Source organism: Aedes albopictus, chromosome 3, assembly GCF_035046485.1.
Source record: "Aedes albopictus strain Foshan chromosome 3, AalbF5, whole genome shotgun sequence".
NCBI lineage: Eukaryota > Metazoa > Arthropoda > Insecta > Diptera > Culicidae > Aedes > Aedes albopictus.
In genome coordinates, this window is record NC_085138.1 from 229401103 (window position 1) to 229427375 (window position 26273).

The window sequence follows — 26273 nt, forward strand, 5'->3', positions numbered from 1 at the left end:
GAAAGGTTTTCTGGCAAATATCGTACAATCCCTAGTCGCTGTATGCATGCGCTCAAAACTTTCGACAGTTATTACCATGCGTCGAAGTCGAACGCGGCTCAACTTCGAGCAGCTGCGTAACGTAGAAGTGGCTCAAGATTACATGCAGCAGTCAGCAGTGGCCCTACCAACGGAAGAGCAGCTTGGCGCAGCTACACTTGAAGATGGCTGGAGGGACATCAAATCCGCCATAGGTAGTACCTCGACGACAGCACTAGGCTTCGCGACTCCGAATCACAGAAACAACTGGTACGACGGTGAATGTGAACAGTTGAAAGACGAGAAGAATGCAGCATTGGCAAGAATTTTGCAACACCGTACGAGGGTGAATGAGGCACGTTATAGACAGGCGTGGAACAGGCAGAACTTAGTTATCGAAGCGCCAGCAGGAAGCACGAGATCATGAAGCGATGGAAGAGCTGTACAGAGCTAAGTACACACGGAAGTTCTACGAGAAGCTGAACCGCTCGCGCAGAGGCTTTGTTCCACAAGCCGACATGTGCCGAGATAATCACAGGAATCTTCTCACGAGCGAGCGTGAGATGGTCGAGAGGTGGTGGCAGCATTATGATGAGCACCTCAATGGCGAAGTTGCAAGCACCAACGGTGGCGAGGTATCCGATCTACGTACGTAGGACAAAAAATTTCCACCAACCTCCAAGAGATTGAGGAGGAGGTTGGCCGGTTGAAAACAGAAAAGCCGCTGGAGCAGATCAACTACCAAGCGAGCTTCTAAAATACGGTGGAGAAGCATTGGTGAGAGCACTACACTGTGCCATTACCAAGATTTGGGATGAAGAGAAAAGCGAAAAGAACGGCGAGTGGTGTTCGCCGCAGCAAAAGCTGCGCTGAAGACTGAGGTAAGATCAAGCAAAAAGGCCTGCTTTGAGGGTCTCTGTCACAGTGCCAATGCGAACCCGTGGGGTGATGCCCACAGGATCGTGATGGCCAAGACGAGAGGTGTAATGGCTCCTACAGAACAATTTCCAGAGATGTTGGAGGGCATGATCCTAGTCCTTGGCCTCCTTTCGTAGGACAGTCGGGGACTGGGGCTGGCGATGAGGAGAGGGTCACCGATCCGTCACGAATGAACTTTTTAAAAGTGATGTTAATAAAAATTGCCACCGGGAGGACCGTCAGCATATAGACCAATATGGTTGTTCGACAAGGCGGGAAAGGTGCTCGAAAAGATCATCCTCAATAGAATGTTGAGGTACACCGAATGTGAAAATGGTCTTTCGAGTAGCCAGTACGGCTTCCGGAAGGGGAGGTCGACCGTTGACGCTATCAGGTCGGTTACAAAAACCGCCGGGAAAATACTCGTGCGAGGAGGAGGGGGATTCGCTCCTGTGCTATAGTGACACTCGACACTGGATGTAAGGAATGCGTTAAATAGCGCCAGCGGGCCAGCTTTTGCCGAAAGTGGACCCATAGATTGATTCCGCGGGGAGATAGTTGGATTGATAGGCGCCATGGGGAAGTAACCCGAGCAAAGTCTGACAGCAAATCGAAAACTAATTTTGATGTTGTGATATTGCAAATTATGATTACTCAGGTTGATGTTGTTTTGGTCGTTTTAACGGTTAAAACATCAAAAATGAGAGCAGAAAAATGTTCCTGTGAGAGCAAGTTGAAAACAATTCCTGCTATCAGTGATGGCAAATTGATAACTGTTTTTGCTATCAATGCGAAAAAATGGAAAAATCGTTAAATTTAGAGTTTTTTCGAATAATATGGAAACCTAAATGCAATACGTTAATTGCACTGATGGTCTATCATTAGATGCTTTATACAAGGTCGCCTAGAAGTTTTGAAATGACTTAAATACTTATACATTTGTAATTATTTTAAATGACAACAAAACGATATCAAAATTTGAAATCGAAATTAATCAAGACAATCTGATATCAAAATATGATATCAATTTGCTGCTGATTACAAATCGTGTTTTCGATTTGCTATCATTTTGTTGTTAGACTTTGCTCGGGAACATTCCACCTGACACGGGTCCTTTCAGGCCATGGCTGCTTCCGACAGTATCCACACCATTTTGGTCGTGCGGGTTCTCCCGAATATATGATTTGTGTTGGTTTAGTGGAAACAGCGGAACACGTGTTGTTCGTGTGCCCGTGTTTTTGCACAATGCGTGACCGCAAGCTTGTCACACGCGGAGAGGACACAACTCCGGAGCTACACAGAAGGTGGCGCGTGGACTCGGAGAATGGCTAGTTCAGATGCAGTACAAGAGGTGGTCTAGGGGTTCAGAGTCGACTTTGTAGGTCATACCGGTGCCCTTCGGTCGAAATCTTGGTGGCGTTGCTGTCGTGGCGTCGGTCTACTGGGTTGAATCCGAGCCCGCGGTTGGAAAGGGGTTCCCCGACTCCCCGTATGGGCCGGGGGAGGTGGAGACCCTACTGTCAACAACCTTCTGGTGCAGCTGATAGGGCCTGAAGGGTAGTTATACGCTTGGCTTCAGCAGATAGTAGGTCAGATCGGGTTGCAAGTAGGCATCAGTTATTGATGGGCAGCCAATTAATCGTCCCATAATTAATTAAAATTTTTCCATAAATAATTCGAAAATTGCCAATAAATAAATAGGGGTGGAAGCAATAATAAACTATAAAAGTTCCATAAACAATTCAAAAAGCGCATAAATAAATCAAAACTTCCCATAAATAATTGATTTTCGAGCAATAAAAAATGTCAGAATTTCCACAAACAAATCAACAATTGCAATAAAAAACTATATTTTTTCCAACAAAAAAAATCTAACATACTAGATCATGGAACTACGATAGAAAAACTGAAACTATTGTGCAATTCAACAGACAGTCGCTTGCTGTCCGAACTCGCTAACGCTCGTCGGACTTTAAAAAACGATAACATCTCTGTTTGCATTATACCGGGCAAATTCTTGGATCTGTGGATTGCCTAGAACCGAATGGACGCAGTTACGGCGCATCGGATTTCGGAAACTTCGGCGGCCTTCTGCCGCCTCAGTTCCTCAATCCTCAATGCGGCTTCGCCGCATGGCTAGGATGATACTTTTACTTTGCTCATTAGTTCATATTTATTGCTAAATTTTCAATTGCTTTTTTGATGTTTTTCAATTGGAAATTTTTGAATTATTTATGGAAAAATCAGATTTATTTATGGAAAATTTAAACTTTTTTGTTGGAAAAAATGTAGTTTTTTATTGCAATTGTTGATTTATTTGTGGAAATTCTGACATTTTTTATTGCTCGGAAATCAATTATTTATGGGAAGTTTTGATTTATTTATGCACTTCTTGAATTGTTTATGGAAATTTTGTAGTTTATTATTGCTTCCACCCCTACTTTTTTATTGGCAATTTCTGATTTTGTTATGGAAAATTATCATTTTTTTATGAGTCGTTTATATTTTAGCCGTTATTGATGCTTGCAAAACAGTTGGGTTTGGCGACCATGGAAATGTTGTTTAGTTGGTCGAGGAGAGAATAGTCCTGGCTTTTACTTTTGTTGTAGAAGACGGCCTTAACCCCATACTACCCGGACCTTCCTGTTCGGGTGTCTGTTGAGCAAATTTCCCCCCATAGATTAAAAGGAAAAAAGGACTGCTTTTGCGAGTTTAGGAAATGTATGAAAAACCGACCAGATAAGTCGACGCACCAAAATCCGAATTTTCAACTCGAAAGTGAAATCTGTGCAGTTGTACGCCAGTAAAACTTGGTTTGTATCTATCAGTGGAAAACACTTAACGGCTGCAGGTCTTCATCAATAGATGCCTATGGTATATCATTCGTACACCGTGGCCTGACAATTGGATCTCCACCATGGAGCCCCATCATCGATGTCATCATGTGGAAACGAAATTTGCCAGCAAGCATAATATTGTAACCCTGTAGGACATCGCAACAGAGGCAGACCCAACGCCTCGTGGCGCCACAGCCTTAATAACGAAATAAAGCAATTCGACAGAAATTTGACCTGGCCACAGGTCAAGGCGGTCACTGGCAGTCGCCTAGGATGGAAAACTTTCTATTCGGTCCTCTGCACCACCATGGGTGTTCAGGACTGAAAGTAAAGTAGATTGGATGGCCTCAAATGCCCAATCTACAAGGAAGGTTACAGGCTGGTGTGTGTTAAAGAAGGGTATTCTAAAACTCGTGGACTCACAATTTGTGCAATGTATGTACGATTCAATTAAGTTTATTAGTGTTGGCAGATAACGCCAGGACATGGATTTCTGGCGAAACTAATTAGGCAAATACGCGCAACGCTTGATATGTCAAACTGTTTTGATCGCTGACAAAGCGTCTACTTCGATTGTGATCTTGGATAGCTTGAAATATAGTAAAGCACTTCAAAGTATACTGTTGATCATTGCATTGGGAGATCTGACGTGCAGTAGTGGAATGGTTGTTTCATGACACGGTCGCATATGCTGCTCGGCTCGTAGATGGTGATCGGCACTATGTTGCAGTCTTAATGCAAATATTTTTTCGTGTGACACATAAATAACCAATGGTCGTGAAAGTCCTAAAAGTTTCCGTTACGAAAACACCCATGCTCGATCGAGAGTCCCAACCTTTACTGGATAAGCGTGGATAATCAAATCATCGCTTCTTAGTGTGACTCCCTACTCCGTTTTAAATTCACATTTTACACATTCTGTAGTGCTAAGCAAACAGCATCTGCAACGTTACTATCACCAACATCAAAATTTCAAGTCTAGGAAATACTCCCCCCCCCCCCCCCCCCCAACTTCTCCATCCACAACCTAACATTTCTCAGTTTTGGATTCGCGGATACTTCTCTCCAGCAGCAGACGTACCTAACCGTACGTAGTTTGTTACCAATTGCAAGCACGTCCACGCAAACGTTGCTTTGATGCGCCTGATTTGCATAAGCGCACTATATTCCAATTATATTTTATATGCAAAACTTACACGTTGCCAGGCACGCTGCTGCGCGCCAACGGCTGCCACTACTGGGTTTCGTCAAACACGTACCTTCCCGTTGGCCGTTCTTGTCATACCATGCTGGCTGTTCTGTGGCATGGCTGACAGACTTGAGAGCTGGTGGTTGTCTGATGATGGGAAAAACAACGCTCGTCTCTTGCTGCAGCCATAAGCAACAGAGTGATAGCGCTTTGCCCGGACGTATAAAATTCAAAATTTTACATTCAAAATCAAATGGACGCAGCAGAAAAAGCAAACAATTCTATGAATAGAATTAGTCGCATGTTTGGAAATATGCAAAAATTTGAAGGACTCGGACCCGCGGCAACATTGACGTACGCCGGCGAAAGCATCATAAACTGCAAAGTCAAGTGTTGAAACAAGCAAAACTCATGGATGGGATGCAATGGGAAGTGGATAATGCATTCGCCTTGCAGATTACCTACCTATATTTTATCAGTTGAGTGGTGTCAGCACAGTAATGGTACATGTTTATATGAACGAGCACATAAATAAAAACCTAAATAAAAGATTACACTAGTCGACAAAATTGAAACTTTTTTCACGCACTTTGACCATTTGTTCCATTTCTAATGGAATTTGGCCCGCTGAATCCGAATCTGACTTCAGAATTCCTGTAACACGTACAGTTTTTGAGAAAAATAGAGTTTTAATCACAAATTTTCATATTTTCAAAGAAAATTTAATATTGTCTTTAAAATTTTAAATTTTTCATCTGCTCATTATAACCAATATTCATATTCAAAAGATTTTGATCCACTGAGTCTGAATCTGACCTAATAATTTTAGTAATACGTATTTTTTTTTGAGAAAAATTAGGTTTTATTGGCAAATTCCATATTTTCATAGAAAATAGAATATTGTATTTATAATTTTATTTTTTTTATCTGCCCATCTTTAACAATATTTATATTCAATAGATTTTCATATTCTGATTTGCAATCTGACCTAAGAATTTCTGTAACACGTAAAATTTTTGAGAAAATAGGGTTTAATACACAAATTTCATATTTTCATAGAAAATAAACTACTGTCTTTACAATTTTATTTTTTTTATCTGCTCATCTCAACCAATATTTGTATTTAATAGATTTTCATATACTGATTCGGAATCTGACCTATGAATTTCTGTGACACGTAATTTTTTTTAGAAATATAGGGTTTTATTCACAAATTTCAGTTTTCCACATAAAATATTGTTTTTATATTTTTCAATTTTACATCTACTCATCATAACCAATATTTTTATTCAATAGATTTTGATCCACTGATTCAGAAACTGGCCTAAGAGTTTCTGTAACACGTAAAATTTTTGAGAAAGTAGGGTGTTATTCACAAAATTTCATATTTTCAGAGAAAACTTAATATTGTCTTTATAATTACATAACTTCATCTGCTCATTATAACCAATATTCATATTCAATAGATTTTGATCCATTGAGTCAGAATCTGATCTAATAATTTTAGAAACACGTATTTTTTTTGAGAAAAATTGGGTTTTATTCACAAATTCCAAATTTTCATAGAAAATAGACTATTGTATTTATAATTTTATTATTTTATATGCCCATGTTTTCCAATATTTATATTAAATAAATTTTCATATTATGATTTGCAATCTGACCTAAAAATTTCTGTTACACGTAAAATTTTTGAAAAAAAAATAGAATTTTAAATACAAAATTTCATATTTTCATAGAAAATAAACTACTGTCTTTATATTTTTTTTCTATCTGCTCATTTCAACCAATATTTGTATTTAATAGATTTTCATATACTGATTCGGAATCTGACCTAAAAATTTCTGTAACACGTACAATTTTTGAGAATACATAAGTGACCCGATTTTGTCAGCCCCTTTCCAGAACACATTTTGTGCTCTCCTCAAAAACCTAAACAGTTTTTCAAACTTTTTATCCATCTATGTTCAGCATTTAAGCTGTACTGTGATGATAAACTTTAATAAGTTCGTTAAAGTTTGGCCGTAAGATAACGAGAGCAAAAAGTTTGTCGCACAATGGGGCTGACAAAATCGGGTCCTTACTGTAATAGGGTTTTATTCACAAATTTCATATTTTCATATAAAAAAAAAATTGTTTTTATAATTTTCAATTTTCCACCTGCTCATCATAATCAATTTTTTTATTGAAAAGATTTTGATCTACTGATTCAGAATGTGGCCTAAGAATTTCCGGAACAGGTAAAATTTTAGTAGGGATTATTCAAAAAAATTCATATTTTCATATGTCTTTATAAGTTTAATATTTTTACCTGCTCATCTTAACCAATATTTGTATTTAATAGATTTTTATATTCTGATTCAGAATCTAACCTAAGAACTTCTGTAACACGTAAAATTTTAGAGAAAAATGGAATTTTACAAAAAAAATCATATCCTCATAGAAAATAAACTGTTGTCTTCATAATTTTCAAATTTTCATCTGCGCATCTTAATATTTGTATTTAATAGATTTTCATATACTGACCTAAGAATTTCTGTAACACGTACAGCTTTTAAGAAAAACACAAAATTTCATATTTTTAGAGAAAATAAAATACTGTCTTTAAAATTTTATCTTCTCATCTTAACCAATATTTAATAGATTTTGATCCAATGATTCGGAAACTGACCTAAGAATTTCTGTAACCCGTGAATTTTTTGAGAAAAAATAAAACCCCATTGTAGCGCAGGCTAATTAGGTTGTTACCCAGAAATGTAAGTAGATCATTTTTTTTTGTATATGCTATTGAATTAATTGAAATATATTTGCAACTTTGAAGCTGCCTAGTTTGGCAACTACCCAGACTGTGTTTTCCTTTTACTTACGCCAACAATTATTTTTCTTAAAAATTGTACGTGTTACAGAAATGCTTGGGTCAGATTTCGAATCAGTATATGTAAATCCATTGAACATAAATATTTGTTAAGATGAGCAGATAAAAAAAATAAAATTATAAAGCCAATAGTTTTTCCATGGAAATATGAAATTTTGTGAATAAAATATTTTTCTCAAAAATTTTACGTGTTACAGAAATTTATAGGTGAGAATACGAATAAGTGAAATAGAATATTTTAAATATAAAATATGAATTAAGATGAGTAGATAAAAACTTTAAAATTATAAAGACAATATTTTATTTTCTTTGAAAATATGAACTTTTGTGAATAAAACCCCATTTTTCTCAAAAACTGCACGTGTTACAGAGATTTTTAGGTTAGTTACCAAATCGGTGGATGAAAATCTAATCAATATAAATATTGGCTAAAATGAGGAGATAAAAATTAAAATTGAAAAGACAATAGTATATTTTCTTCAAAAATATGAAATTTTGTAAATAAAGCCCAATTTTTCTCAAAAAAAAATACGTTTTACAAAAATTCTTAGGTCAGATTCTGAATCAGTGAATCAAAATCTATTGAATTTAAATACTGGTTATGATGAACAGATAAAAAAATTATAAATATTAAGACAATATTTTGTTTTCTATAAAAATATGAAATTTTGTGAGTAAAACCCTATTTTTCTCAAAAACTGTACGTGTTACAGCAATTCCGAAGTCAGATTCGGAATCAGCGGGCTAAAATCCTTCGGAAATTGATCAAGTGGTCAAAGTGCGTGATCTACTGTCGAACAGTGTTATGCATCATGGAACGGATTTGAGGAATCTTTCACTTTGATTTGTGAAGCTGTTGTTTTATAATCCCCAATCCACTACCACAACAATCGGAAAAAGGAGGGTTTTCTATGAAATAAATCAGGTCGTAAGTAAGTCAAGATACGAAAGTAAAGTTTTCGTCCTATATGCCACATTGATCTCCCACGACTTTTTAGCTACTCCACGATATGACTGAAGCTTTCCCAACATAAACCTCTTCAAGGAACGACGACGCGTTTCCGTTGTGTCGTCGGCGGCGGACCTCTCATGGGCACGTCTTCTGCAGGCGGCTTTTTTCTTTATTCCAACCAGCCAGCAGTAGTATGGTGCGCCAAGGATCGCATTTCGCTTTTCGATAGACGACGCGACGACGACGAAGACGACGGTCTCCACGCCGGCAAACATCACGCGGCGGAGACGGAAATGGAAATTGATGGGAAAATTTTTCGCTCCCATACCTTACTTACTTTGTGTTGCGGAAGCGTGACGGAGCGCGATGGGCATCGGAAGAACCGTTTCAGTGAAATGGTTCGCCTGCGGGTAAGAAATTATGTTCCGGTGCAGAGCGGAGATCGGGATAGGTCAGAACGGGAACGAAGGAAGAAAGGTGTGCCGAAAGTGTTTTCCAGCGAAGGAGCACCTACGAACGAGCACCTCCTCTGCACAAAAGACGCACTCACCGGAATGGGTGTGGAATATTTAATCGGTGTTTTTCCTCCAAGGAAGATCAGTGGAAGTAGGCGAAGAGAAAGAAATATGCAGTTATTAGTGACATGCATGACTCTACCTGTTTGAAAACACTGCGTTGAAAACAGAGTGCATAGTATAACTAACTTTTTGATTGAGAGAGCTTTGAGGGAGTTGATGAGTAGCATACAACTTTAATTCCAATGACCTGGTTCACATTTTCTTCCTCTCTCTTCTTCTTGGCGTAGCGTTCTCACAAGGACTAAGTCTGCTTCTTAGCTAAGTGATCTATGAACACTGCCACAGTTATTGGCTGAGAGCCCCCTCTGCCAATGACCATTTTGCATGTCTATATCGTAACCCTATACTGGTCATCGCTAGAACCAGAACCGGATTGAAAAAGCTGTTTCATACCATTTCACAGTGGTCCACGAACCAGATTTACGAGGAAGGATGGATTCAGCGTCTTCAAATGATTTTTTAAGACATATATGGTCTTCTACAAAGTTCTTCCTCATAATAAGGCCCTCTTTCTAATGTATATGAAAATTAGGATGGTCCATATTTTCTAAGAAATTAGAAATCAAACTTTTTTATTTGCAAGAATAGCTAAATGCATTCTTTGGAAAAGTTGTAGATCTATCAATTTTGAGCAACTTTGCTGAAGATAGTTATTTTTGTAGCTTTAAAATTGACTGATCTAGAGATATTTTTCTGAATTAGCTTAATGTGATCCAAGAAAAACAGGTTTTCTGGCTTTAACCTTTTCAGTTTCAATTTCTCATCAAAGTCGCCCAAGAAACACTTGTAGAGCATTTGAAAACGCGTCGTTATGTGCGCTGAGACGATCGTTATATTTTTTTTATCTTTGTCCCAACAGGTAATATCAGGTCATAACAGGTCTCAGCGCACGAAACGACGCGTTTTCAAATGCTCTACAAGTGTTTCTTGGGCGACTTTGATGAGAAATTGAAACTGAAAAGGTTAAAGCCAGAAAACCTGTTTTTCTTGGATCACATTAAGCTTATTCAGAAAGTGGAGCCTCGTAGTCGTGCGGTTAGGATCACCAAGCTTATAATCGCACCATGCTATGGGGTGAGGGTTCGATTCCCGCTTCGGGCGTTGAAACTTTTCGTGAGAATAGTTTCTTCCCCGTTTCCACTGGTGCATGCTCCGTTGTCCGTTGTCTCATGTTAAGTTTAAAACAGTCTGTACAGCCGAAAGCTGAAGACGTTGTCCGTGTTTTTTTTTTTTTATTCAGAAAAATATCTCTAGATCAGTCAATTTTAAAGCTACAAAAATAACTATCTTCAGCAAAGTTGCTCAAAGTTGATAGATCTACAACTTTTCCAAAGAATGCATTTAGCTATTCTTGCAAATAAAAAAGTTTGGTTTCTCATTTCTTAGAAAATATGGACCACCCTAATTTTCATATACATTAGAAAGAGGGCCTTATTATGAGGAAGAACTTTGTAGAAGACCATATTTGTCTTAAAAAATCATTTGAAGACGCTGAATGCATCTTTCCTCGTAAATCTGGCTCGTGACCCATTGTGCATTTGCACAGTGCATCAGGGGCCGTGCACAATTTACGTTACGCTTTTATGGGGAGGGAGGTAGGTTTTGCAGAACGTAACGACCCGTACAAAAAAAAAATATTGAGGTCTTGTATAAAAAGTAAGACAAGGGGGGTCTTAAAAGTTCGTTTTTTTTTATTTTTCACGTCTACCAGTTATGTAACCAGTGAACGGATCACAGCATGTTCAGAATAATCAACACACAATCTATCACCTTGCGCCTGGCATCTACGCACCAACGTGAACTCTGAGCCGCACAACGCTCTAACACCTCGACACGGTAAAGGCTGTGTAACGCGTAATACAGATCTCATTGAGATCACTGGCCTTAGCCCAGAACACCTATCACTACTTCCCCATGATACCGAAGGAAAAATGCGAGCAACCTACCCCGGTGGGAACTTTGGTCGTAGGCTGAACGTGAAGGGAGGGGAAGAAGGGTTGTTTGTTTCTGCAAACATGTGCATTTCTTTGCAATAGTCGACCAAAGCTCATGAAAATTGTCCAAAAAAGTACATCCCTGTATGTCTGCAAGCTGATTTATTGTTATATTGTAGATTAATAGCATACATTCTTGCTTACAGATAGTTTCTGTAGCTTGGGGACCTTACCCATATCACCCTAAAATTGAGAAAACTCATAACAAAATAAATTTCATATGTCGAAAACATCACAATAGCATTCACCGAGAAGCAAAACGTGTGAAAATTTGGCGAAATTTTGAAGTTTCAGAATTTTATTGCTAAGTGGATGTTTTTTCTGTCATACCCAATTTTAAAACAATTTTCCCAAATTCATCAAAAATCACTTCATTATACTTAAAAAGCAAATATCTGCATAAACATGTCTAAAGGGTCTAACTCGTTTTGTAAACAAACATTGTTTCTGTCGCTGTAGGGTCTATCTCGATCCACCCACGCATCTGGGGGCCGTTATCAGAAAGATCTATCTTCGCTCTTTCTGATAACGGCCCCCAGATGCGTGGGTGGATCGAGATAGACCCTACAGCGACAGAAACAATGTTTGTTTACAAAACGAGTTAGACCCTTTAGACATGTTAATGCAGATATGATCCAACACAGATTACTAAGACAATGTAAAATGAATGTAGTGTATTTAATGAAAGGTATATTTCATCATTTTTGCATGTACTTTTCATTAGAAACTGTAACCACTATATGGGCTGCAAAACGGTGAGTCGATAAGGAGAGCGTCCAACATAGCTCCGGTCCTCACAAGTTCTTACCTCATGCTTCCACGGGTCAAGCGATGACAAAGACCGCCAGCTAAGAGTTGTGTGCTTAGCTGGTAGTGCAGCCTGGGCACTGTTGTCCTTCTGACTTCAGCTAGATTGAGGAGGTACGACCCGAGGTGAGGCTCAAACAGCTTCTGAGTAAGAAACGCTGCACCACGCCCAGCTAGATCCAAGGTGGTAGCCCCATCAGCGTGGTCGTCCTAGTGTTGGTTGGGACGTTAAACAGAACTGGCACGATGGCCCTTCGGCGAGGCAGGAGTGTTGGCGTAGGCCCAATAAGCCACCCGTAAAAATCCCCATTGCGAATAACATAGGAGAAAATACGACTCGATACAATCGGCAAAAACCCACGCGACGGAATAAGGACTACGATTGGAAACTTGGAACATGGAATTGCAAGTCACTAGGTTTCGCAGGATGTGACAGGATAATCTACGACGAACTACATCCCCGCAACTTCGACATCGTGGCGTTGCAGGAACTTTGCTGGACTGGACAGAAAGTGTGGAAAAGCGGGCGTCGAGCGGCTACCTTCTACCAAAGCTGTGGCACCACCAATGAACTGGGAACAGGATTTATAGCGTTGGGCAAGATGCGACAACGTGTGATCGGGTGGCAGCCGTTCAACGCAAGGATGTGCATGGTTAAAGTTAAGTGCCGTTTTTTCAACTACAGCATCATCAACGTCCACTGCCCACACGAATGGAGACCTGATGACGAGAAAGAAGCGTTCTACGCGCAGTTAGATCAAACATACGATGGTTGCTCGCCGCGTGACGTGAAAATCGTTGTCGGCGACATGAACACGCAGGTAGGAAGGGAGGAAATGTACAGACCGGTAATCGGGCGAAACAGCCTGCATGCCGTATCAAATGATAACGGCCAGCGATGCGTGAACTTTGCAGCCTTCCGTGGTATGGTAGTCCGAAGCACCTTCTTCCCCCGCAACGATATCCACAAAGCCACCTGGAGATCACCCGACCATCAAACAGAAACCCAAATCGACCACGTTCTAATCGACGGTAAATTCTTCTCAGATATAACCAACGTCCGCACATACCGCAGTGCGAATATAGATTCGGATCACTACTTAGTCGCTGTATGGATGCGCTCAAAACTTTCGACAGTTATCACCACGCGTCGAAGTCGAACGCCGCGGCTCAACATCGAGCAACTTCGTAACGTAGAAGTGGCTCAAGACTACGCGCAGCAGTTAGCAGTGGCCCTACCAACGGAAGAGCAGCTTGTTGCAGCTACACTTGAAGATGGTTGGAGGGACATCCGATCCGCCATGGGTAGTACCTCGGCTACAGCACTAGGCTTCGCGACTCCGAATCACAGAAACGACTGGTACGACGGCGAATACGAACAGTTGAAAAACGAGAAGACTGCTGCAACACCGTACGAGAGCGAATGAGGCACGTTACAAACAGGCGCGGAATAGGCAGAACTCAGTCTTCCGGATGAAGAAGCACCAGCAGGAAGAACGACATCACGAAGCGATGGAAGAGCTGTACCGCGCTAAGGACACACGAAAGTTCTACGAGAAGCTGAACCGCTCGCGCAGAGGCTTTGTGCCACAAGTCGACATGTGCCGAGATAATCACGAAAATATTCTCACGAGCGAGCGTGAGGTGGTCAAGAGGTGGCGGCAGCATAACGATGAGCCCCTCAATGGCGACGTTGCAAGTACCGAAGGTGGCGTGGTAACAGATCTAGGAGTATGTGAACAGGATGAAAGACTTCCGGCCCCTGACCTCCAAGAGATTGAGGAGGAGGTTGGCCGGTTGAAAAACAACAAAGCCGCTGGAGCAGATTAACTACCAAGCGAGCTTCTAAAATACGGTGAAGAAGCACTGGTGAGAGCACTACACTGGGTCATTACCAAGATTTGGGAGGAGGAAGTATTACCGGAGGAATGGATGGAAGGTATCGTGTGTCCCATCTACAAAAAGGGCGACAAGTTGGATTGCGGGAACTACCGCGCGATCACACTACTGAGCACTGCCAACAAGATACTCTCTCAAATTTTATGCCGCTGACTATCACCGATTGCAAGAGAGTTCGTGGGGCAATATCAGGCTGGATTTATAGGTGAACGCGCTACAACGGACCAGATGTTCGCCATCCGCCAGGTGTTGCATAAATGCCGCGAATACAACGTGCCCACACGGTTCTACGACATTACCCGGAAAACCATTACCCGGAATGCCATTTACCGGAAAACCATTACCCGGAATGAACCATTTACCGGAAAACCATTTACCGGAAAGACCATTTACCGGAATGTACCATTTACCGGAATGAACTATTTACCGGAAAACCGTTTATCGGAAAAGATTGTTTTCCCGAAATTTGTTTCCAGATTGCACAGCGATATCCAGACATTTGATCCTATGCCTTTTTCACCGGTTATCTTTTGATCCAAACCATGACCCGGTAATTTAGTTGAACACTAGTTTCTCCAAATTATGATTAGCAGTAAATTGGTTAACCGACGGAGCTGAGCTATCATGTAGTGTACATTCATGTGGTTCATCAACGAGTTTATAAACAATGTGCTGATTGTCAATATTTCCATCAGATATTTGCCCTTCTTTTAACATGGGTTGTTCTTTCTAGGTTTACTGTTATGGTCGTATGGTTCAAACTTTTTCACAGAAAGACATTTTCCGAAATAATGCATTTCTCAGAAAACCATTTTCAGAACTGCCCCATTTCCCGAAATGATTTATTTCCGGAAAAGCCTAGGAAAACCTAAGATCTCAGAAGATGTTTTGGTGTTTTTAAACATGATCTGATATTCTGTTTCTTATTTCGATTAATCTTATCAGTTCATGATCAAGTTCAAGATGGTAAAGCCTTTAAACTATATTCTAATTATTGTTTCAAGATTATAGCACTAGAACTAAATTCTCGGTTCAGTTCACTTAGCAAAGTAGAGCAAGCATCGTTGGGCTGAATGAACATTTTTAGACTGGAAACCAAACTGTAGCTTTTCCATATGACATTTTCTTCCATTTCGTCAAAGATTGTGCTTCTAGGTTCATTTATGAAGTTTATGGGCAGTCGGTTTGTTTACTGTATAGGAGATTTGCCCTTCTTTAATGTTTAGGCTATTCTTTCTAACGATGCAACGTTACAGAATTAGTTGGCGATCAATCTATTAATTCCATCTAGTGTTTTTCCTTCTTCAAAACATGGACTGTTCTTTTGACTTACACTGTTATAGAGCTGTTTGGTTACCATGTTGTTTATTGGCAACTGCTGCTTTTTATGTAGAAGTTTTGCTCTTTTTCAATTGCATCAAGTTGCATCGTTGCAAACTTGATTAGCGAAACTATTAACTTTGTCTGATATGTTTCTTTTTTTGATGTATTGTTTTTTGAACTTATCCTGTTACGGAATTGTTTAAATAACAAACTGTAAATTTCACTCTTAGATATTTGCCCTTCTTCTAGCAACAAGCTGTTCTTTCGAAGCCTGTTTTCAGTCTTTGATCTAGCCTGATGACTATTTATCTTAATAATAATTGGGTTCTTCTATTTTATCCAGATTATTGCATAATCTGAATCAACCATTACCAATCATAGTAACCCAAGAAATAAAAAATGTCGTATGTAATGATCCTCGGTTGGACTAAGAATTAAACCTTCTGTCTGGATTGGCTTTCAGAAGTACAGCCCCTACCAGGCAAAGTTTTCATAAACTTTTTTTTTCTGGACATGCACATTTCAGTACCACCCACCCCCGTTGGATTGACCGCATCTTATCTGAGCAATTTTATAATTTGAAATCCGCTAATCTGCACATCGTTCAAACAAAAAATTGATCAAACACACAGAGTTGCTATAAGTTCAAATTAAAAATGAATCCCGATAGTTTGCATGAGGTGTCATTCAAACCAACGGGGGTAGACGGCCCAAACAAAAGAGTCACGGCATCGCAAGGTTTTGTTGCGCAGAAGATATTGTGACTTACTGCCATCATATAAATACTTACTTGCTAGAAGTAAGTTGCAATTACTTCTGTGCAACAAAACGCTGCGCCACCGTGACTCTTCTGTGACAAGTGTGTTACTTGAGCGTAAGTATATATCCGGTAAATAGTACATGTCGGCATACGGTTTTCCGGTAAATAGTACATTCCGGTAAATGGTACATTCCGGTAAATGGTACATTCCGGTTAATGGTACTTTCCGGTAAACGGTACATTCCGGTAAATGGTTTTCCGGTAAATGGCATTCCGGGTATTGGTTTTCCGGGTAATGGTTTTCCGGGTAATGGTATAGAATCGCCCACACATCACTTGTTCATCGATTTCAAATCGGCGTATGATACAATCGATCGAGAACAGCTATGGCAGATTATGCACGAATACGGATAACCGGATAAATTGATACGATTGATCAAGGCGACGATGGATTGAGTGATGTGCGTAGTTCGAGTATCAGGGACACTCTCGAGTCCCTTCGAATCTCGCAGAGGGTTACGGCAAGGTGATGGTCTTTCGTGCTTGCTGTTCAACATTGCTTTAGAGGATGTAATTGAGGGAGCGGGGATAAACACGAGTGGAACGATTTTCACGAAGTCCGTTCAGCTGCTTGGTTTCGCTGATGACATTGATATTATTGCTCGTAAATTTGAGACGATGGCGGAAACGTACATCCGACTAAAGAGTGAAACCAGGCGAATCGGATTAGTCATTAATGTGTCGAAGACAAAGTACATGATGGCAAAGGGATCCAGGGAGGAATCAGCGCGCCCGCCACCCCGAATTTATATCGACGGTGATGAAATCGAGGCGGTTGAAGAATTCGTGTACTTGGGCTCACTGGTGACCGCCGACAACGACACCAGCAGAGAAATTCAGAGGCACATTGTGGCAGGAAATCGTGCTTACTTTGGACTCCGCAGAACTCTGAGATCGAATAAAGTTCGCCGTAACACGAAGTGAACCATCTACAAAACGCTGATTAGACCGGTCGTCCTCTATGGGCACGAAACATGGACCCTACGTGCAGAGGACCAACGCGCCCTTGGAGTTTTCGAACGGAAGGTGTTGCGTACCATCTACGGCGGAGTGCAGATGGAAGACGGGCTTGGAGAAGGCGAATGAACCACGAGCTGCATCAGCTGCTGAGAGAACCAACCATCGTCCACACCGCGAAAATCGGGAGGCTACGGTGGGCGGGTCACGCCATCAGGATGTCGGATAGTAACCCGACTAAAATGGTTCTCGAGAGTCATCCGACCGGTACAAGAAGACGTGAAGCGCGGCGAACTAGGTGGGTCGACCAAGTGGAGGACGATCTGCGGACCCTACGCAGAGTGCGAAACTGGAGACAAACAGCCATGGACCGAGTGGAATGGAGACGGCTACTATGTAAAGCAGAGGCCATCCCGGCCTTAGCCTGATCGATTGGATTGGAACCACTATATGGTGGATCTTTTTTTTTTGTGCCGGTCACTGTAACATCAAAGTTGATTAAGGTGATTATAGAACGGAGCCACACCTTGAATTTTCAAAAGCACAAATCTGAAGAACCAAATGTGGCAAAGTGCTGAAAAGTTGATCGATTTGTCAGCCACTTCCGCACCAATCGATCAAGTTTTCAGTGCAATCCGTCATTTTGTTCTTCAGATTTGTGCTCCTAAATATTCGAGGTATGGCTTCGTCATATCTTCACCTTAAATAAATTTTATGCTAAAATAATTGAATTGGGTTTTTCCAAACTCACTAAAACGCCTTACATTGTGTAATGCGCGTACATTCATTTGTAATTACCAGTATTCATTTCGCCCCGAATCGACGACAACATCTAAATTGCTGTTTTAAGTAAATTCTGATCAAAAATAAAATATTTTATCCATTGCCGAACCGGTGAAGACACTCAAACGCTAACAATACCTTATTTTCCGGTGCGTTGAAATTATAAGAAATCTAGCATATAAAACATAAGTTTTAATTTTATGAATATTTTGAAAAGTAAAACGATGACATGTTCCTTTCTGCATTTAAATTTTACCGTAAAAATTTACCGGTTTCGACTAAAACAGGGATGACCATTTCACCCCGGGTGTCCATTATGCCCCGAATTCCTCAACAGAATCGGCTAATAATTCCACGGAGCCTAATCCCCTTTGGCATACCAATTTCCCGGAGTAGGTGGAAATTTCCAACATTTTTACGGAGGAGTGCCAAAACTCTATGATAATAATATACAATAATATTCACGGATTGCTCTTGTGGCTTTGATTAAGAAGTTGGGGAGATCGGGGCATAATGGACGCCCATGTTTTTTCCGAAACCGTTGACTTTTCTGTTAAACTTTAGTGTAAAGGAACAAGTCATTGTTCTATTTTTCAAAAGTACCATTTATATTTCTCCAAAATAACCAAAATATCATTGAAATTGTAATATATTTTTCATATGGTGAAATTCTTATAATTTCTAAGCAATTAAGGTATTACGAGTATTTGACTGTGTCCACTATAAAAACAAGTGAATTGTTACCTTACCAACATGTCTGCGCAGATTTAGCAATGGATGAAGTATTTTATTTTTGATCAGAATTTACTCAAAATAGCAATGTTAATGTTGTAGTCAATTCGGACCGAAATGAACACCGGCAATTAGTAAATGTATGCGCATTGCATAAAGTTAGGCGTTTTAAAAAGTTTGGAAAGAAACAATTCGATTATTGTAGCCTAAAGTTTATTTTATAAACTTTCCCCGTAACGTGGGTAGATCACCTTAGAATGGTGCGTTGCGGTGTAAGATCTACCAAATCAAATTTTGATCTTGATATTTATCGTATTTTTAAATATTCCAAGAACAAAGTTTGATGCTCTTTTTCTTGTGTTTTGTAGTATTTGTGTTTCAATGTACTGCTAATTAACATTTTATTTCAGCAGGATTCAGGTAAATGTATCGTACGATATAAATATTTTTTTTTTTTAAATACGTAACTGTGGCGAGCGTATCACTAATATGTAGCTTATTTGACGTGCGATGTTAATATTATTTTATATTTCAGATTATCAACCGCAGAATCTAGTAATTCAACCAAATGCCAACAAGATGACTAGGAAACCTGGATGAATTGGGCAGACAACTGATTCGAAGCAGTCTAACAATGGTGTGCCTGAACGTTAACCAAGCGTATCCTTTGGAGTTTATCCTTCCACTAACAACACCAAAATTCCCGTGACACCTAGGCCTGAGAGATCGTAGAGTTGTCTACATTTTTCATAGGTGTCCAAAACTAACCATCCTTTCCCATTCCTCAGCAGTCGCAAGGACGTGGCCAGGACAGTGCTCGACCATTGGAGGATTGCGTCAGTCTTGTCTAAGAGTCAGAGATTAGTCCCAAATCTTTGTGCTTTGGTTCGGACGGGAAGGAGGCAACCCTCATAACAGCGGTCTAGGACTGTACCACCTACGAATTTGTGCGACTCGCTTAATGCTTGTTACCGTTGGGGAACAAAATCCTTTATTGGTTTGCCGAGTAAAAATACCGAAGAAGAAAAATTTAAATTGTCAGTTATTGTCAAACCTTAATTGTCTGTAAAAAGTAAATATTGTGTTCAGTTCATGCCTTAGAGGTAAATAAATAGCTAGTTTAAAAAGTATCCTATACGCATGCACACCTAAATACTAAAATAATAATAATAATATTGTATAAAACACTATTCTAAGAACAAAGTTTGTAAAAACACTTTTCGAACATAACACAAAACACACACCTAACTGCTGCATGGGCATTAAGCGAGGATGTCGCGAGCTACGAAAAGGACCATCAGAGCAAAGAGAAAAAGGGAAATTGAAGAAAAAGGGTAAGCTACTGGGTCTTCGGATGAGAAGAGGTCTCTTTTCCACACCGACAGTCGAAGTGCATAGTCACCAACACGGAAAGCTAAAACTTAGTGCCTATTTTCGGACGTTACCCACATTGTGGAAGCCTCGAGTGAGTGGAAAAGTTAATCGTTCCGCCGAGAATTAAGATAGAACCAGGTATGCCTGATCTATACGCTGTAACTCAATTGAAATTGGACCCAGTAGCACGCAAATACCCTAACCTGTAAATATAACCCTCTTTCCAACCAGGACCCAAGACCTTTGGACTCAGGATCCATGTCCACATTTAGGACCTGATTGAGTGACCACAAAAACCCTCCTAAGGTCGAGAAATCCTTGCAGACAGCGACGATTCAAGGAAACTCGCTACGACTCGACTCCCCAGACGACCGTTCCTGGGTGTAGAGACGAGCCCCAGCCAACAGTAGAACCCCAGCCCTTGACGAGTTCCCGAGATATCTGCCCGTAGTTACCCCGAGTACGACCAACCAAGCGTGGATGTGCTCCGAGGAGCAGTCGCAAGTCATCCTAACCTCGGCTTCGTCCCTACAGCAGTTCCAGCCGGCCGGCCCACCAAACACCTACACACACCCACATAATAAGGTAATCGTGAATAAAAACCTAGTAGTTAAATTTCAAATCCGTGCAGTTGTTCCTTAATTAGCTTCCCGATTAGCCGACCTTGAGTATATAGGTCCCTAGCTCTGGCTCGCCGGTGATCAAAAACGGTAGCCGAGGGTCCGTCTGACCCCCAAGTAACATGCTAATGCTAATGCTAATGCTAAAGTTTATTTTATAAACTTTGATGTTATGTAAACTCGTCTAAGATGGAGTATTATATCTGTGGTATTGATCTCCGTAGGCAAATTACTTAACTGGTTGATGTTATCAAAGAATTAGCATAAAATAAGTAAGGGTGTCCATTATGCCCCGATGGGTGTCCATTTCGCCCCGTACCTTTCCTGCCAGCCCTAAAAACACACGGTTTACATTTCATTATTTCTTCACAATAAGGACATTCTTCCTGCTTTAAATGATTGAAATACGTAGGAAACAAACAAAAGTTGTAAGCCAACTGATAACATGTAAAGCTTTTCTCCGTTATACAGGACTAACGTGCTCATGGTGTCCATTATGCCCCTAATCCCCCTACAATTTTGAGAAGCGGTTACTTACTATCAAGGATGCCAGATGGTTTTTGAAAAATTAGTGCGATGCTTTTTGAAATTTAAAAATATTTAAAAACCATATTCTGTACAAAAAAACTACGTCAGCCCAAAAGCCTGTATTTCATACAAAGCCCAATCTGTGCGAATACACGAAAATCGGTATATATGGCGTCTTTACTTTGTTAATACAATACGAATACATTCAACTTTGTCAATTGTGTTCATTGTGTTTTGTTCTGTTTATACTTGAAGGACTCTACAGTGTTATGCAGAGTATACACATTAATCGGATCATTTGTTTCTGTAGAGTAACTCCACGAATCCCTAATTGCTCGTTTCTATTCATGCGATTTACACACGGTACAACTCCTTATCAATGGGCCTACAACTCCACATTTCCTCTCACGAATAATTAACATGCAAATAATACATTTGCGCCCTAATTCCTTCCAACAATCGGTATTTATTACGGCCACAATATGAATTTACGACGGGGCCGTATAAATTATCCGGAATCAATGCTGGTCCCTCTACCAAGCTACCTAGACCGCTTCAATCGAGCTCAAGTTCCAGAGCCAATTTATTCACGTTGGGCCCCATAAATCCCGTGGCGCTGCACGCTGAAAGCATCCTCTCGGTTCCTATTTGCACAACGAAACGCGAGGAAGGTGTTTAGCAACAAACAATAAACACAAACTCCGAGGCTCAGTGGGGTTCACTCCTGCCAGGCCACCAGAAGTTTCTGGAAGCGCACAACAATCGTCGCCGTGCTCGTTGTTCGTGCGTGCGTGCGGCGGCGGTTGTACGTTGATTGTGAATGAGATGAGGTGACTTGCTTGAATCCGGCTATAGGTACCTACTGCACCTCTGCCAAGGGCTGACGATCTGTGACAAACATTTTGATTAGCATTGTTTGCAGGGAAAACAGGAAATTAGCGATGAACAATTGGTGTGTGTGTCGTACGTGGTTATACCTGCCAGCAGCCAGTCGGTTGAGACCCGATGGGAACTGCGAATCGGAAGCTGTTGACAGGGTAAAGTTTCAAGTTGTTTATGTTGCTGCTTATTGATGTGGTTTTGTCGATTTTGAAGTGAGAATGTGTGTGATGTACCTACAATTTATTCATGCCGCGTTTGTTGGTACCCGTGCAGATGGAGAACAATGATTGTCGTAACAAGAAGAAGCTATATCATGGGATACATATTAAATGAGAACTTTTATGTATAACTAGGAATAAAGAGTCAAGAATATTGAGTACAAAAACAATAATTGATTGTTCTTTTGACATTTTTAATTTAAGTTATAAAACACATACATACAGTTTAAAGTTTGTCTAGCATTGCACAGCGCAAACATAAACAGAGACCGTGTCAAAAGTTTTGCGACTGCTTCTGACGAGCATGACGAAGACGTTGACGGACGAAAACCATGAAGGCTGGCATTGCGCTGATTGGTGGGGGCGCACAGTGGTCTAGACAAATACATTCATTTAATTTGTTAACCATAAAATTGGTTATAGCACTGAGTCAACAATTTGCAGACATTCGTTCACGTTCCAGGCGGGACTTTGTCTTCACGGTATTTTTTCGAAAAATTGCCGTACGGTGAAGATCAGGTCCATTGCCGACCGGCCATAGATAAAATTAGTTTTACAACTTCCCACGAGCTCATTTACTTCAAGTGACAGACGACGGAAGATGATCTGAGATAGCATCTTGTAGGTGTCACCATTGGCGTACCTAGGATTTTTCTCTGGAGGGGGCCCAGGGGGGGCCTGACTTATACTGACTTTTAAGCGGGATGGGCGCCAGATATGTGAATATGCAAATCGGCATTGTAGTTTTGATGAATCAAAATGACTGTTTTAGATTTGTTCATAATTTCGTAAACTATATGAGTATAAATAATCCCTCCAGGAATTTTTTCCATAGCTTGTTGCAGCGATTCCGTCATGGATTCTTCAAGAGATTCCTTCGTGAATTCATATATCTTCGAGGATTTGTCCTGGGATATCTTCAGTGGTTCCTCCTCTTTGAGGTTTCCTTCAGGAATTTCTCCAGAGATCCTTCTGCAGGTTATCCTTCAGAGATATCTACAGGGGTTTCTCCATATATTCCTTCCGGAATTCCGCTAGAGATTGCTCCAATAATTCCATCTGTAATGATGCGAAGTATTTTTGCATGAATTTATTGAAAAAAATCTTTCAGAAAATTATACTAGCAATTATTCAAAAATAATCCAGGAATTGCTTAAAACATTTGTACAAAAAACTCTATAGGGGTCCATACAAGTATTCCTTCAAAAATTCGCCCAGAAATGACTACAGACACGGATTTCTTCAGATTTTTTTTCCAGGGATTCCTACAAAAATGCTACCAGGAATTCGCTAAGAAAGCTTTCCTGAGATTACCTAAGGAATTCCTCATGGGGTTTCTTCAGAAATTTTTCCAAGAATTCCTGCAGGGAATCACCCGCGAATTCCCTCTACAATTCTTTCAGGAATAACTTCCGGGATTATTTTGAAAATGCCAGAAAGAACTGTTCTTGGGATTCCTTCAGAAACTCCTCCAGGAATTAATCCACGATTTCAGAATTTCCTTAGGAATTTCAGCAATTTCTTCAGTACTGAGATTTCCTAAGAAACTTCTTTTGGAATTCCCTCAGAAATTAAACTGTGTATTTCTTCTGGAATTCTTCCTGGGATTCCTCCGGGAACTCCTCAAGGGACTCCTCCGGGAACTGCTCAAGGGATTTCTCCAAAAATTCCTCAAGGAATTCTTCCAGGATTCCTCTGAGAATTCTTGCATGGATTCCTCTAAAAAATTCTACAGGGATTCGTCCAGGCATTCCTCTAAAGATTCCTCTAGGGACTCCTCCATGGATTCCACCAGGGATTCCTGCTGCAATTGTTCCAGTGAGTCATTAAAAGAATTCTCCAGGAATTCATTCAGGGATTGCTCATGGAATTTTTGCAGGGAGTCCTCCAGGAACCCCTCTAGAAAATTCTCAATCTCTAGATATTCTTCCAGATATTCTTACAGGCGGCATGTTTCAGGCATTCCTCCAAGAGTTTTTCCAGGGATTTCTATAGGGATTCCTCCAGAAGTATCCCAGGAACTTCTACAGGAATTTCTTCAAAAATAATTATCGCAGTTCCTCCAGCAATTTCTCCTGGAAATTCTCCAGGGATTCCTTAAGAAACTTCCCCAGGGATTTCTTCAGGAATCTAGGGATTCCTTCAAAAATTTCCCCAGAAATTCCTCCAGGGTTTTATCCAGGTATTTATCCAGGAATTATCCAAGGTATTCCTCCAGGCATTCCTATAGGATTTCATCCAAGCATTTCTCTGTGAACTCCTCCAAGAATTCCACTAAGAATTCCTCCAGGATTTACCATTCAGGAATTTCTTCAGGAAATTTTCCAGGGATTCATCTGAAAATTTTATCAAGAATTTCTCCTCCAGGGATTCCTCTAGAGATTCCGCCAGGATTTTTTTCATGGATCCTCGAAAAATTGCCCCAGGAATTCCTTCAGGGATTCCTATGAGGATTCTTCTAGAGATTCCTCCAGGAATTCCTGCAGAGATTCCTCTAGTATTTCCTCCAGAAATTCCTCCAAGAATTCCTCCTGGAATTCCTTCAGAAGTTGCTCTAGCAATTCCTCCTGGAATTCCTCGGGAAATTCATCCTGGAATTCCTCCAGATACTTATCTGGGAATTCCTCTAGGAATTTCTCCAGAAACTTCTCCAGGGATTCCTTCCAAAACTTATCTAGAGATTCCTACAGGAATTAATTCAAGGATTCTTCCAGGAATTCTCCCAGGGATAGTTCCTGTTGGGAATATGCAATACTGTTTCCTCTCATTGTGGCATTCGGCGAGATCGAAGGTGAGATCAACCCTGCGAAAATTTTCCACAGCAGAGCCGAGCGAGCGCTCCACGCGTGCATCAATGAGTAGCATTATTCATTCAGTCCCTTACGTTAAACCCGTTCAGACGTGATTAAAGTATTTTTCTAGTTTCATTCACACGAAGTATTTCATTCCGAGTCCGATTCCCTTCTTTGGTTATTTCGTTTCCATTGTGTTTTGTCCATCTCTGTCTGCCCAACAGTTCCACGGAATTGCCCCAAGAATTCTTCTAGGGATTTCTCCAGGAATTCCTCCTAAGATTCCGCCATGATTGTGTCCAGAAGTTCCTCCTGGAATTCCTCCTGGGTTTCCGACAGAAATCTGTCCAGAAGTTGCTCCTGGCATTCCTCCTGAGGTTTCTCCAAAAATTGCTTCAGGGATTCCTCCAGGTTTTTTTCTTCAAGAATTCCTACAAAGATTCTTCAAGAATTTCTCTAGAAATTTCTCTGAAGATTCCTCCAGGAATTCATCAAGAGGTTTCTTCAGAATTACCCCAGGAATTCCTTCAAAAATTCCTCCAGACATTGATCCTGGAGTTCCTCCTGAATTTTCTACAGAAATTGCTACCGCAATTTCCTTCAACAATTCCCCCAGGAATTTCTCCCGTATTCCAGGAATTACTCGAAGAAATCCTCCAGGGATTCCTGCATGAACTCCTCCTGAGATTCCTCTAGGAATTCCTTCAAGGATTTCTTCAGAAATCCTCCAGGAAGTTCTCCAGGGATTCCTTCAGAAATTACCCCAATTCTCATGGAATTATTTCAGATATTCCTCCAGGCATTTCTCGATGGACTTCTCCAGGAATTCCACCAAGAATTCCTTCAGGAACTACCCCAGGTATTTCTTCAGGAATTTCTTCAAAAATTGGTCCAGGAATTCCTCCGCGATTTTTTTCAGAAATTCCTACAGAATTTCATCCAGCAATTTCCTTCCAAGGATTCCTTCACAAATTGTTTCAGAAATTTATGCAGGAATTCCTCCAGGATTTTTTTCTAGGGATTCCTCCGGAAATTCTTCCATGGTTACCTCCAGAAATTATTCCAAGAATTTTTCCTCAAGGGATCCCCCGGAAATTATCACACAGGTTTTCACATTCTTCTAGGGATTTCTCCAGGAATTCTTCCTAGATTTCCGACAGGAATTTGTCAAGAAATT

At 40.5% G+C, this 26273-nt stretch overlaps 1 protein-coding gene across 11 annotated transcripts in view; it reads right to left on the reverse strand.

Annotated features, from left to right (window-relative positions):
* Positions 1–26273, reverse strand: part of LOC109400336 (somatomedin-B and thrombospondin type-1 domain-containing protein) — a 541334-nt gene that overhangs the window by 68888 nt on the left and 446173 nt on the right. The gene's annotated exons all lie outside the window — the stretch shown is intronic.